Here is a 13,531-nt window from a genome sequence, read left to right on the forward strand (position 1 = left end):
TTGTCTTCAAGTTTGCTAATGCACTCTTCTGCCAACACAAATTTACTGTTGGGTCTCTCTGAATATTTTTTACTGTCTTTTAAAACTCCAATGTTTCCATTTTTTAATAATTTCTATTTCTTTAATACTATTTTAACTTAATGAGATATGGATATCATACCTCCTTTACATCTGTAATCATAATTTCCTTTCATTATTTGATAATATTTATAATAGATGATTTGAATTTTTTCCCACTAAATCTAATATCTGGTTTCTGTCAAAGGCCATGTGTGTTGCCTGCCTTTATTGCTGTATATGGGTCAGGCTTTTATGTTTCATTGTATGTGTCATAATTTTGTAAGATATTGTAGCAACTCTGAATATTGACAACCACCACCACTATATATCCAATCCACAGGGGTTGTTTTTGTGGTTTATAGTTACAGTGTGCAGCCTTTGATGTTTTTCCTCAGAAGTTTTAACCTTGGACATGTATTCAGACACCTTTTCCCTTCCCTTTCCAAGGATGTTAGCTGTTTTAGCTGGACTTTGGATGTTTTTTTCTTTGATGTCTCTAATACATTGCTAACTGATCTGCCTTTTTTCAGCTTTATTTAGATATTGTTGACATATAACATAGTGTAAGGTAAAGAGGAACAAAGTGTTGGTTTGACACACTTACATACTGCAAAATGATGACCACCATAGTGTTAGCTAACACCTCCAATACTTCACATAATTACATTTCTTTTTTGTGGTAAGAACACTTAAGATTTACTCTCTCAGCAACGTTCAAGTATATCATAAAGTACTAGAAACAATAATCACCATACTATACATTAGATGCCCAGAACTTATTCATCATAGCATAGAAATTTGTAGGCTTTGACCAGCATCTCCCCATTTCCCCCACCCCTCAGCCCCTGGTAACCATGATTCTACCACCATTCTACACTCTATTGCTATGAGGTTAGGTTTTTTAGATTCCATGTATGTGATAACATAGGATATTTGTCTTTATCTTACTTATTTTACTTAATATAATACCTTCAAGATTCATCAACATTTTCCCAAATGACAGGATTTCCCTCTTTCTCATGGCTGAATAATATTCCATTACATATATGTGTGTATATATATATATATATGTATATATTATATACATATACATATATATCATCCATTTATCTATTCACAGACATTTAGGTTGTTTTCATATCATGGCTATTGTGAATAATGCCGCAACAAGTATGAGATTGCCGATAACCCTCTTATACTGTTGGTGGGAATGTAAATTGATAGAGTCACTATGGAGAAGAGTAGGGAGGCTCCTTAAACACTAAAAATAGAATTACCATATGACACAGCAATCCCACTACTGGACATATACCCAGAGAAAGCCATACTTCAAAAAGACACATGCACCCCAATGTTCATTGCAGCACTATTTACAATAGTCAGGTCATGGAAGCAACCTAAATGCCCATCAACCAATGAATGGATAAAGAAGTTGTGGTACATATATACAATGGAATATCACTCAACCATAAAAAGGAATGAAACAGGGTCATTTGTAGAGATATTGGTGGATTTAGAGACTGTCATACAGAGTGAAGTGAGTCAGAAAGAAAAACAAATATCATATATTAACATTTATATGTGGAATCTAGAAAAATGGAACAGATGAACCATTTTGCAAGGCAGAAATAGAGACTCAGATGTAGAGAACGAACATATGGACACCAAGGAGGGTGGGAGGGTGGGATGAATTGGGAGATTGGGATTGACATATATACACTAATATGTATAAATAGATAACTAATGAGAACTTGCTGTATAGTGCAGGGAACTCCACTTCACTGCACAGTAGACACTAACGCAACATTGTAAAAAGACTATACCCCAATTAAAGAAAAAGATTCATCAATGTTTTGCCAAATGGCAGGATTACCCTCTTCCTCAGGGCTGAATAATGTTCTATTACATATATGAATATATGTATATTATATATAGTATATGTATATATATATATATATACATATACATATATATATATATATATATATATATATATATATACACACATATATGTCATCCATTTATCTATTGACAGACATTTAGGTCATTTCCAGACCATAGCTACTGTGAATAATGCTGCAACAGATATGAGATTGCAGATATCTCTTCAAGATCCTGCTTTCATTTCCTTTGGGTATATATATATGTATATATTTATTTATTTATTTATAAAGTGGGATTACTGTATCATATGGTAGTTCCTTTTTTTTTTTTTTTGATTGGGATATAGTTGCTCTACAATGTTGTGTCAGTTTCTGCTGTACAATGCAGAGAACCAACTTTATGTATAAATATATCCCCTCCCACTTGGACCTCCCTTCCACCCTCACCTATCCCACCCATCTAGGTGCTCACAGAGTACTGAGCTGAGCCTCCTGCACTACATTGCATGTTCCCACTAGCTATCTGTTTTACACACAGTAGTGTGTATATATATATATATATATATATATATATGTATATATATCAGTCACAATCTCCCAGTTCATTCCATCTGCCTTCACCCCCCCATGTCAACATGTATGTTCTCTATGTCTGCATCTCTATTCCTGCCCTGCAAATAGGTTCAGATGTACCATTTTTCTACATTCCACATATATGTGTTAATGTACAATATTTGTTTTTCTCTTTCTGACTTACTTCACTCTGTATGACAGACTCTAGGTCAAACCACGTCTATACAAATGACCTAGTTCCATTCCATTTAATGGTTGAGTAATATTCTGTTGTATATATGTATCACATTTTCTTTATCCATTCATCTGTCAATGGACATTTAGTTTGCTTCTATGTCCTAGCTATTGTAAATAGTGCTGCAATGAATATTGGGGTGCATGTGTTGTTTTGAAGTATGGTTTTCTCAGGGTATATACTCAGTAGTGGGATTGCTGGGTTATATGGTAGTTCTATTTTTAGCTTTCTAAGCAACCTCCATACTGTTCTCCATAGTGGCTGTATCAGTTTACATTCCCACCAACAGTGCAAGAGGGTTCCCTTTTCTCCACACCCTCTCCAGCATTTATTTTTGGTAGATTTCTTGATGATGGCCATTCTGAACAGTGTGAGGAGATAACGCATTGTAGTTTTGATTTTCATGTCTCTAATATTTAGTGATATTGAGGATTTTTTCATGTGCTCCTTAGCCATCTGTATATCTTCTTGGAGAAATGTCTATTTAGGACTTCCACCCATTTTTTTATTGGGTTTTTTTTTTTAATATTGAGCTACATGAGCTGTTTGTATATTTTGAGGATGAATCCCTTTTCAGTTTCTTTGTTTGCAAATATTTTCTCCCATTCTGAGGATTGTATGGTTTTCTTTGCTGTGCAAAACCTGTTAAGTTTAATTAGGTACCAATTTTTTATTTTTGTTATTTTCAGTACTCTAGGAGGTGGGTCAAAAAAGATTTTGCTGAGATTTATGTCAAAGTGCTTTCTTCCTGTGTTTTCCTCTAAGAGGTTTATAGTGTCTGGTCTTACATTTGGGTCTTTAATCCATTTTGAGTTTATTTTTGTGCATGGTGTTAATGAGTGTTCTAATTTCATTTTTTTAAATTACATATAGCTGTCCAGTTTTCGCATGACCACTTACTAAAGAGACTGTCTCTGCTCCATTGTATATTCTTGCCTCTTTTGTCATAGGTTAGGTGACCATAGATTTGTGGGTTTATGGCTGGGCTTTGGATCCTGTTCCATTGATCTATATTTTTGCTTTTGTACCAGTACCATATTGTCTTGTAGCTTTGTAATATTGTCTGAAGTCAGAAAGCATGATTCCTCTGGTTCTGTATTTCTTTCTCAAGACTGCCTTGGCTATTCAGGGTCTTTTGTGTTTCCGCACAAATTCTAAAAATTTTTGTTCTAATTCTGTGAAGAACACGATTGGTAATTTGATAGAGATTGCATTGAATCTTTAGATTGCTTTGGATAGTATAGTCTTTTTCATAATATTTATACTTCCAATCCAAGAACATAGTATATCTCTTCATGTGTTTTTGTCATCTTTCATTTCTTTCATCAGCTGTCTCATAGTTTTCTAAGTACAGGTCTTTTACCTCCTTATGTAGGTTTATACTTAGGGATTTTATTCTTTTCTTTGCAATGGTAAATGAGATTGTTTCCTAAATTTCCCTTTCTATATTTTGTTGTTAGTATATAGGAATGCAAGAGAGTTCTGTGCATTAATTTTGTATCCTGCAACTTTACCAAATTCATTTATTACCTCTAGTATTTTTCTGATGGCATCTTTATCATTTTCTATGTATAGTATCATGTCATCTGCAAACAGAGACAGTTTTACTTCTTCTCTTTCAATTTGGATTCCTTTTATTTCTTTTTCTTCTCTGATTGCAGTGGCTAGGACTTCCAAAACTAAGTTGAATAATAGTGGCAAGTGTGGATATCCTTGCCTTGTTCCTGGTCTTAGAGGAAATGCTTTCAGTTTTTCACCATTAAGAATGAAGTTTGCTATGGGTTTGTCATATATGGCTGTTATTTTGTTAAGTTAGGTTCCCTCTATGCCAACTTCCGGGAGAGTATTTATTTATTTATTTTTAATCATAATTAGGTATTGAATTTTGTCAAAAGCTTTTTCTGCATCTATTGAGATTATCATATGGCTTTTATTCTTTAATTGCTAATATGGTGTACTGCATTGATTGAGTTGCATATAGTGAATAATCCTTTCATCCCTGGGATAAATCCCACTTGATCACAGTTTATGATACTTTTAATGTGTTGTTGGATTCCGTTTGCTAGTATTTTGTTGAGTATTTTTGTGTCTATGTTCATCAGTGATATTGGCCTGTAATTTTCTTTTTTTTTATATCATTGTCTGATTTTGGTATCAGGGTGATGGTAGCCTCATAGAATGAGCTTGGGAGTGTTCCTTTGTCTGCATTTTTGGAAGAGTTTGAGAAGGATGGGTGTTAGCTTTCCTGGACTTTAGCCCCCCCTCTCCCTCCACCCAATCAAAGCCTCTTCTGGAACATGGGTAATTCAATTTTAATTTTTGGAGAAAACACCATACTATTTGACACAGTAACTGCAGCAATTTACATTCCCACCAATTGTGCACATGGGTTCTTTTTTCTCCACATGCCTACAAGCATTTTTTATTTCTTGTCTTTTTGATGATACGTTCTCTAATGGGTGTAAGGTGATATCTCACTGTGGTTTTGATCTGCATTGCCCTGATTATTAGTAATGTTGACCACCTTTTCATGTACCTGTTGGTCACTTGTATGTCTTCTTTGAAAAACCACCTATGCAGTTATTCTTCCCATTTTTTAATCTTGTACTTTGTTTTGTTGTTATTGAGTTGAAAAAGTTTTTAATATAGTTTAGATATTTAACCCTTATAAAATACAAGATTTGCAAATATTTTCTCCCATTTCATAGGCTGTTTTTTCATTTGCTGATTATTTCTCTTACTGTGAAGAAACTTTTTAGTTTGATGTAATCCCACTTGTCTATTTTTGCTTTTGCTGCTTGTGCTTTTTGTGTCATATCCAAAAAGTCATTGCCAAGACCAATGTTTCCCTATGTTTTTTCCAGTAGTTTTATGTTTTCAGTTCTTATATTTAAGCATTTAATGCATTTCTAGTTATTTTTGTGAGAAGTGTAATATAAGGGTCCAATTTCTTTCTTCTGCATATGGTTATTCAATTTTCCCAAGACCATTTATAGAAGAGATTGTCTTTTTTCCTTTGAGTATTCTTGGCTTCCTTGTCAAATATTAGTTGACTACATATGCAAGGGTCTACTTCTGGACTCTCTCTTTTGTTCCATTGGTCTAAGTTTCTATTTTTATGACAGTACTGTACTATTTTGAATACTGTAGCTTTGTAGTATTGTTTGAAATCAGGATGTGTGATGCCTCCAGCTTTGTTCTTCTTTCTCAGTATTGCTTTGACTACCTGGGGTCTTTTGTGATACCATACAAATTTCAGGTTTATTTTTTCTTTTTCTGTGAAAAATGCCACCGGAATTTTGATAGAAATTACATTGAATCTGTAGATCACTTTGGATAGTATGGGCATTTAAGCAGTATTAATTGTTCCCATCCCTGAACATAAGATATCTTTTCATTTGTTCATGTCTTCTTCAATCCATCACTGTCATGTAGTTTTCATTGTACAGATATTTCATGCTCTTGGTTACATTTCTAAGATTTTATTGTTTTTGATATTGTTGTGAATGGGAGTGTTTTCATTTATTTTGTGTGTGGTTTGTTGTTATTGTATGAAAATGTAACTGATTTCTGTATGTTGATTTTGTATCCTGCATCTTTATGAAGTTATTTATAGTTCTAAGAGTTTTTGATGGTTCTTACAGTTTTCTACATATGAGATCCTATATTTGCAAACAAAGATAATTTTACTTTTTCCTTTCTAATTTGGATTCCTTCTATTTTTTTATTTTTTCTAGCCTAATTCCTCTGGCTAGATCTTCCTCTATTATGTTGAATAGGAGTGGTGAGAGTGGGTACTCTTGTCTTTTTCCTATTTATAGAGGAAAATCTTTTAACCTTCACCACTAAATATGCTGTTTGCTGAGGGGTTTTATTATAATTGATGTTGTATTTTGTCAAAATTTTTATTCTGCATCTACTCAGATGATCCTATGGTTTTTGTTTCATTCTATAAATGTGTCCATAACATTAGCTGACGTGTATGTTGAAACATCTCTGTGTCCCAGGGGTAAATCCTACCTGACTGTGTGGTATGATCCTTTTAATATGCTTCTAATTCAATTTGTTAATATTTTGCTGAGAATTTTTGCATTTCTATTATCAAAAGGAAATAATAATGTACTTTTTTGTGGTGTCCTTATATGGCTTTGGCATCAGGCTTCATAAAATGGATTTGGGAGTGTTCCCTTCTCTTTAATTTTTGGACAAATTTAGGATTGGTGTTAATTCTTCTTTAAATGTTAGTAGAATTCACCAATGAAACCATCTAGTCCTGGGATTTTCTGTGTTGGGGGGTTTTGATTACTGACTCAATATCTTTAGTCATAATTGATCTTTTCAGATTTTCTATTTCTTCATGATTCAACCTTGGTAGATGGTATATGCCTAGGAATTTACCAATTTCTTTTAAGTTATCCAATTTTTTGGTGTATAATTGTTTATAGTAGTCTCATAATAATCCCTTTGATTTTTGTAGTTACAGTTGTAAGGTCTCCTCTTTCTCTTCTGATTTTATTTCTCTTCTCTTTTTTCTTAGTCTAACTTAACTTATGCTGATTTTGTTTATATTTTCAAAAAATTGTCTCTTCATTTTATTAATATTTTCATTTTCTTTTCCTATTCTCTATTTCTTTTATTTCCATTCTTATTTTTGTCATTAACTTTCTTCTGTTTACTTGGACTTAGTTTATTCGTATTTTTCTAGTTCCTTGTGGTATAAAGTTAGATTGTTTATTTGATATCTTTTTTTCTTAATGTAGGCATTTATTTCTATAAACTTCTCTCTTAGAACTGCTTTTGCAGGATCACAGAGGTTTTGAGATATTGTGTTTCCATTGTCAGTTGTTACAAGATATTTTTTGTTTTCCTTTTGGATTTCTTCTTTGAAATTGTTTGTTCAGGAATATGTTGTTTAATTTCTACATAATTGTGAATTATTTACCTTTCCTCCTGTTATTGATTTCTAGTCCCTACCATCGTGTTTGGAAAAAAATACTTGGTATGATTTTAATCTTCTTAAATGCAAAGACATTTTTGGTGACCTCTCATATGCTCTGTCCTGGGGAATGTTCATGTGAGCTTGAGAAAAATGCCTATTCTTCTGCCATTGGATGGAATGTTCTGTACATGTCTGTTAGATATATTTGGTCTAAAATATGGTGCAAGACAAATATTTTCTTGTTGATTTCTGTCATTATTTAAAGTAGGGCATTGAAGTCCACTACTGTCATTATATTGCTATCTATTTTGCCCTTCAGATATGTTAGTATTTTCTTAATATAAATATGTGCTTCAATATTGGTTGCATATCAATTTAAGAGTGTTATATCTTCTTGATGAATTGACCCCATTATCATTATAAGGGGGTCATCATATAATGAACTTCTTTGTCTCTTATTACCATTTTTGGCTTAAAGTCTACTTTATTTTATGTATATATAGCTACCTCTGCTGTCTTTTCATTTTCACTTTTATGGAATACTAACTGATCTGCATTTATTGATATTGCACCCAGCTGTTCACCTCCTCTAATTGCTAGCTGATTTGTCTTGTTATTAATGATGCTCCAGTGCATAAATTGTTAGACGATTATAGAATTAAATTGGAGCTCCTTTTCTAGGTGGTTTTTGACTTTAGTGTTTGAGGCTTGCTCTGACTCCAGAAGGACTCTTTTTAGCTGCCTCTACCTCTAGTTTGTATGCTAAACTTCTGGCTGGTGTATCTTGTTGCTTTCATGGAGCTAATAGTATTAATTGTATACTGCTAAAATGTCCATTGTTTCTAGAAGTGCCCTTAGACTTGAAATTCTTCATTCTCAGTTCCAAATAAAGTCAGTCTCCTTGTAGAGCTAGTTATTCTTAAGGCTTGAATATCTGCTGGGCCTAAATAGTGCACTAATGTTCTGAACCTGGAAAGGGGGAATATTGTCTTCTGCTCTTAGATTGACTCCCTGCTCTATGAGTGAGCTATCAGGCAATAGCAGTAGTTGTGGTCTTCTTTTATTTTGGAGGTGGGGTGGGGATGTGTGGTCAGCATACATTTATTGAGGATTTTTTAACATCTTTATTGGAGTATAATTGCTTTACAATTGTGTGTTAGTGTCTGCTTTATAACAAAGTGAATCAGTTATACAAATACATATGTTCCCAGATCTCTTCCCTCTTGCATCTGCCTCCCTCCCACCCTTCCTATCCCACCCCATAGGTGGTCACAAAGCACCAAGCTGATCTCCCTGTGCTATGTGGCTGCTTCCGACTAGCTATCTATTTTACATTTGGTAGTGCATATATGTCCATGCCACTCTCTCACTTTGTCCCAGCTTACCCTTCCCCCTCCCCATATCCACAAGTCCATTCTCTAGTAGGTCTGTGTCTTTATTCCTGTCTTGTCCCTAGGTTCTTCATGACCTTTTTTTCTTTTTGATTCCATATATATGTGTTAGCATATGGTATTTGTTTTTCTCTTTCTGACTTACTTCACTCTGTATGACAGACTCTAGGTCGATCCACCTCACTACAAATAACTCAGTTTCATTTCTTTTTATGGCTGAGTAATATTCCATTGTATATATGTGTCAAATCTTCTTTATCCATTCATCTGTTAATAGACACTTAGGTTGCTTCCATATCCTGGCTATTGTAAATAGAGCTGCAATGAACATTTTGGTACATGACTCTTTTTGAATTATGGTTTTCTCAAGGTATATGCCCAGTAGTGGGATTGCTGGGTAGTATGGTAGTTCTATTTTTAGTTTTTTAAGGAATCTCCATATTGTTCTCCATAGTGGTTGTATCAATTTACATTCCCACCAACAGTGCAAGTGGGTTCCCTTTCTGCACACCCTCTCCAGCATTTATTGCTTGTATATTTTTTTGATGATGGCCATTCTTACCGGTGTGAGATGATATCTCATTGTAGTTTTGATTTGCATTTCTCTAATGATTAATGATGTTGAGCATTCTTTCATGTGTTTGTTGGCAATGTGTATATCTTCTTTGGAGAAATGTTTATTTAGGCCTTCTGGCCATTTTTGGATTGGGTTTTTTGTTTTTTTGATATTGAGCTGCATGTGCTTCTTGTAAATTTTGGAGATTAGTCCTTTGTCAGTTTCTTCATTTGCAAATATTTTCTCCCAATCGGGTCTTCTTGAATTGCCTTTCTCAGTGTAAAACCTCTGCCATTTCAGCAAGCTAGGGTGAAGGTAATCAGGGCTCAGTGTTCTTGGATTGTGCACCTGGCATAGAGCTTTTTCCTTATGAGTTTATAGCTGGATAAAAAAAAAGATGCCCAGATCTCTCAGTCGCTCTTGCTTAGAGTAGAGCTTCTCCAATACAAAGCTGAGAGGAATGAGAAATACTGGGATTCTGACCTTCTTGAAGGAAGAATCTATAGTCCCTTACTGGAAACTGAGAGGAGAGGGAGTCCCATTCTCTTTTCTCTCTTATTTTCTGCCTATAGTGGGGCTTCCAACATGCTGAGCTACAGATGGGCCAAGAGTGAGTTATGCCTCCCCAAATTCAGAGTTTATCCTGGTTTTTACCAAAATTTAATGTATTTTCTTCATTAAATATTTCTCAATTTTCTGTATGCTATTACAGTAAATTCCAGAGATTTTAAATAGCTGTTTACTTTATAATCTGTTTTTTGCTGAGGAGTGGGTTTGTGATCCTCCTCATGTTATCATTCTGCAATTGTCTTTTCCTAAACAATGTAATTTTAAATAAAAATCATATGTTATAATACCAAATCCTTCAAAATTGCTTTAAAAAAACAATTATTTTTATTAACTTGTCCCTGGATAATATAGACATTTTTCTGAATAGTATGTAGTTTCTTGGGAAAAAATTTAAATGTGGTAATTTAATGAGTGTATTGCAAAGTTCTCATAATTCATTTCAAAAAGTAAATTGATTATTATTCAAGGTATACTCTGTTGCTCACCAGCTTTCATTTGACTTCAGTGTTTAGCCATGGGAGAACCCAACAACTGGTTGGATGCCTGTGGTTTTAAGGTCAGAATATTTCTTCCATGATCCCCTCCCCTCTATCTGCCTTGGTTCAATGGTTGTGGATGTGGTTCTGTCATTTTGTAACTATAGCTCCTTTCAGATTCCTAGTGCCAGTTCTTACATGACTCTGGTAATAGGTTTTCTACTTACCTTGAGAGAGCTTTTCACCATTGCTGGTCTGTAGCTTCTCATCATCCCTTGTTGGTTCAACTATAAATATTCCCTTATTTAAACTTACTTCAAAATGTCAGCTAAGTATGGCATTTATTCCTGGTGGGACAGTGACTTGTTTTCTTGGTTCTGGGTCAGAGAAAAGAATGTTAACTTCAAGAAAAGAACATGTGAATACAAATCAGGCTCCTATTTTAAATAATTTCCTGACAGTGTACATTTACTGTCTATTCATAGTCTGCTGGCTACTTTGCAGGACGCAGAATCAGTCATTGTTCTTAGTTGCTGCTACAGACATTGATATAGACATAATTAAACAGAAAAAAAATGAATTTATCCAAAGGGTGTTACATAACTCATTGAAACTCCAGGAAGCCTAGAGAACTGGGACTGGAAAATTGAGGAGGAACAAGGGACATGGTCAAAATCAGAAACACTAGTCCAGTGAGAAAACTGTTGCAATTGCCACAGAGAATAGGCACCCTGGGATACAGTGCCTCCATTGTTGATGCTGAAAACTGGGCACTGTCCTTCGCTGCCTCCTGACCTCGAGGGTTTTCCCCTGCTACTAATGCTGTACACTGGCATAATGGGTTCTTTCTTTGTCCTTTCCTCTCAATTCCAAGTCCAGAGTTGGTGAGTTGGATTGACAGAAACAATATTCCATCCCATGCCCTGAGAAAACTATCTGGCATTTTCAGCTTCCACTAATACTCACCAATTAAGGAATTGCCCATCCATGAAAAGGGGAATGAATGTTTGTCATAGAGAACATGCTAAATACCCATTGCTGTGTGCCTATTTTTCTGACAGGCGGTTGTTACTTTTGGCTGTCCAGTTCATGTACTTATACTTCAAAAACAAAAACAGAATGAAACAACTCCACCTTAATGTACTACACCATCCTTCGTGAAAATAAAATGTATTTTCACCTTCCTCCAAAGAAGAGGAACTCAACATTTCATCAGTTACTGCATCCAGCCAGAGCACCAATATCTCTGGAGAAATGCATACTACTCCTTTTCTTCTGAGTTCAACATGCCTTGATATTTTGTAACTACAGAATTCTTACCACAAATATGTCCTATAGAAAATAGTAAGAGGAATGAAACTGAAAGGAAATGAAAGAAGGAATAAAACAAAGGACTTTGTTTTTCATCTCTTTGGGATTCTTTACTTACTGAAGTGGCTGTAGTGCCTAAAACTTTTCTTCAATTCATGAAAATTGTGCTGCACCTGTCTATTGTCAAGTCTGTAGATTTCTCCCTTTAATTTAAATGAAGATGGTTCTGTCATCTGAATATCCATCAATGTGCCATTGGATCTAGTTTCAGTTAACTAAGCAAATAATCACAAAAGCTCCAGGCAGCTTCAATTATTGTACCAATGAATAATCTTTGATAACCTTGTTAAACTTTGTGATGAATGCAGAGTTTATGCTGGTGCTTTCTGGAGCTTTGTGTGCTGGTAAAGGAGAGTTTGAAATAACCTGAAGAGTGTTCAAGATCAAATCCAAGTGATTGGATTCTCTTATGATACCTGAAATTATAGAATTAGGATAGCTGGAATAATAAAAAAAAAAAAAACTAAAAATGATCATCAGTTTGCATTATCTCTGCTTGAGATCAATTATACAGTTACCTAAATTTATAATTGTTCTTTGGAAAGTGAAATGTTTGAAGTGCTCATGTCATGGTCCAGCTTGCTTTCAACAGCAATTAACTAGTATGCATAATGTAAAGATACTTTTAAAGATATGGCATATAGTATCCATGTGTTCTCTTTTCTTTTTTTCTCAGGCCAGCAATGAGAATCAAGTAGAATATCTTTCTCCGTAGTAATTTCTTATGTGTTGATAACAGTTTAGCAGCAGATCCCTCCTTGACTCAGTAAAATTGGGCTTACATATTAAGTCATGATTTTTTGCTTTGTGTCATCATTTCCCCAGAGGTTTGAAGTCAGCAACAATATAATTTTGCAGTTCAGAGCAGAAGACTCCTGATTATCAGCAGAAGCTCCATGATCTGTCTTGAATTCTCTGTTTCTCAGCTCCTTCACTAACTCATCTTACTCCTCCATTGTGACCTTATTCAGATATTCCAATATATTCAACACTTTCTTCTGTGTCAACATAGTGCTTAGTGGTACCACATGCTGGTTGTGATTAACAGTGCACTGAAAAAAGTTAATTTTCTGATTTTTTTCAAAATTATTATACCATATATAAATAACATGTTGAAATTTTCCAGCACCAACCACATTTTATAATTTTTATTTATTTTCTCATGGAGAGAAGCAACTCACATGCACAATAGATGAGAATATGTACATAGTCATGGTTATGTCTTTTATGTAGTCACACTTTACTACTTCTAAATTTTCTTCTAATGTATGATTATTTCCTGCCTCTTAGGCTCGCCTATTTTCTTCACAGGTGTTTATACTTCCTTAGAATGCCTTTAAAATTTACTTAGGGTAAAATGATAGGAAAAATACACAACATATTTTTAAAAATGCAAGCATAAGACAAAAACCTATAGAAAAAATTGCTTAGATAAGACTACATCATATTCTATATCTTTTCACATTGATACTCATGC

The 13,531-nt window shown here is 34.3% G+C and overlaps 1 pseudogene; it reads right to left on the reverse strand.

Annotated features, from left to right (window-relative positions):
- LOC114887525 overlaps window positions 1–12,239 on the reverse strand; it is a 36,779-nt pseudogene extending 24,540 nt beyond the window's left edge.
- Between the last annotated feature and the right edge of the window lie 1,292 nt (window positions 12,240–13,531).

The sequence above is a fragment of the Monodon monoceros genome, unplaced genomic scaffold, assembly GCF_005190385.1.
Source record: "Monodon monoceros isolate NGI ecotype Baffin Bay Population unplaced genomic scaffold, NGI_Narwhal_1 Super_Scaffold_7, whole genome shotgun sequence".
Taxonomy (NCBI): Eukaryota; Metazoa; Chordata; class Mammalia; order Artiodactyla; family Monodontidae; genus Monodon; species Monodon monoceros.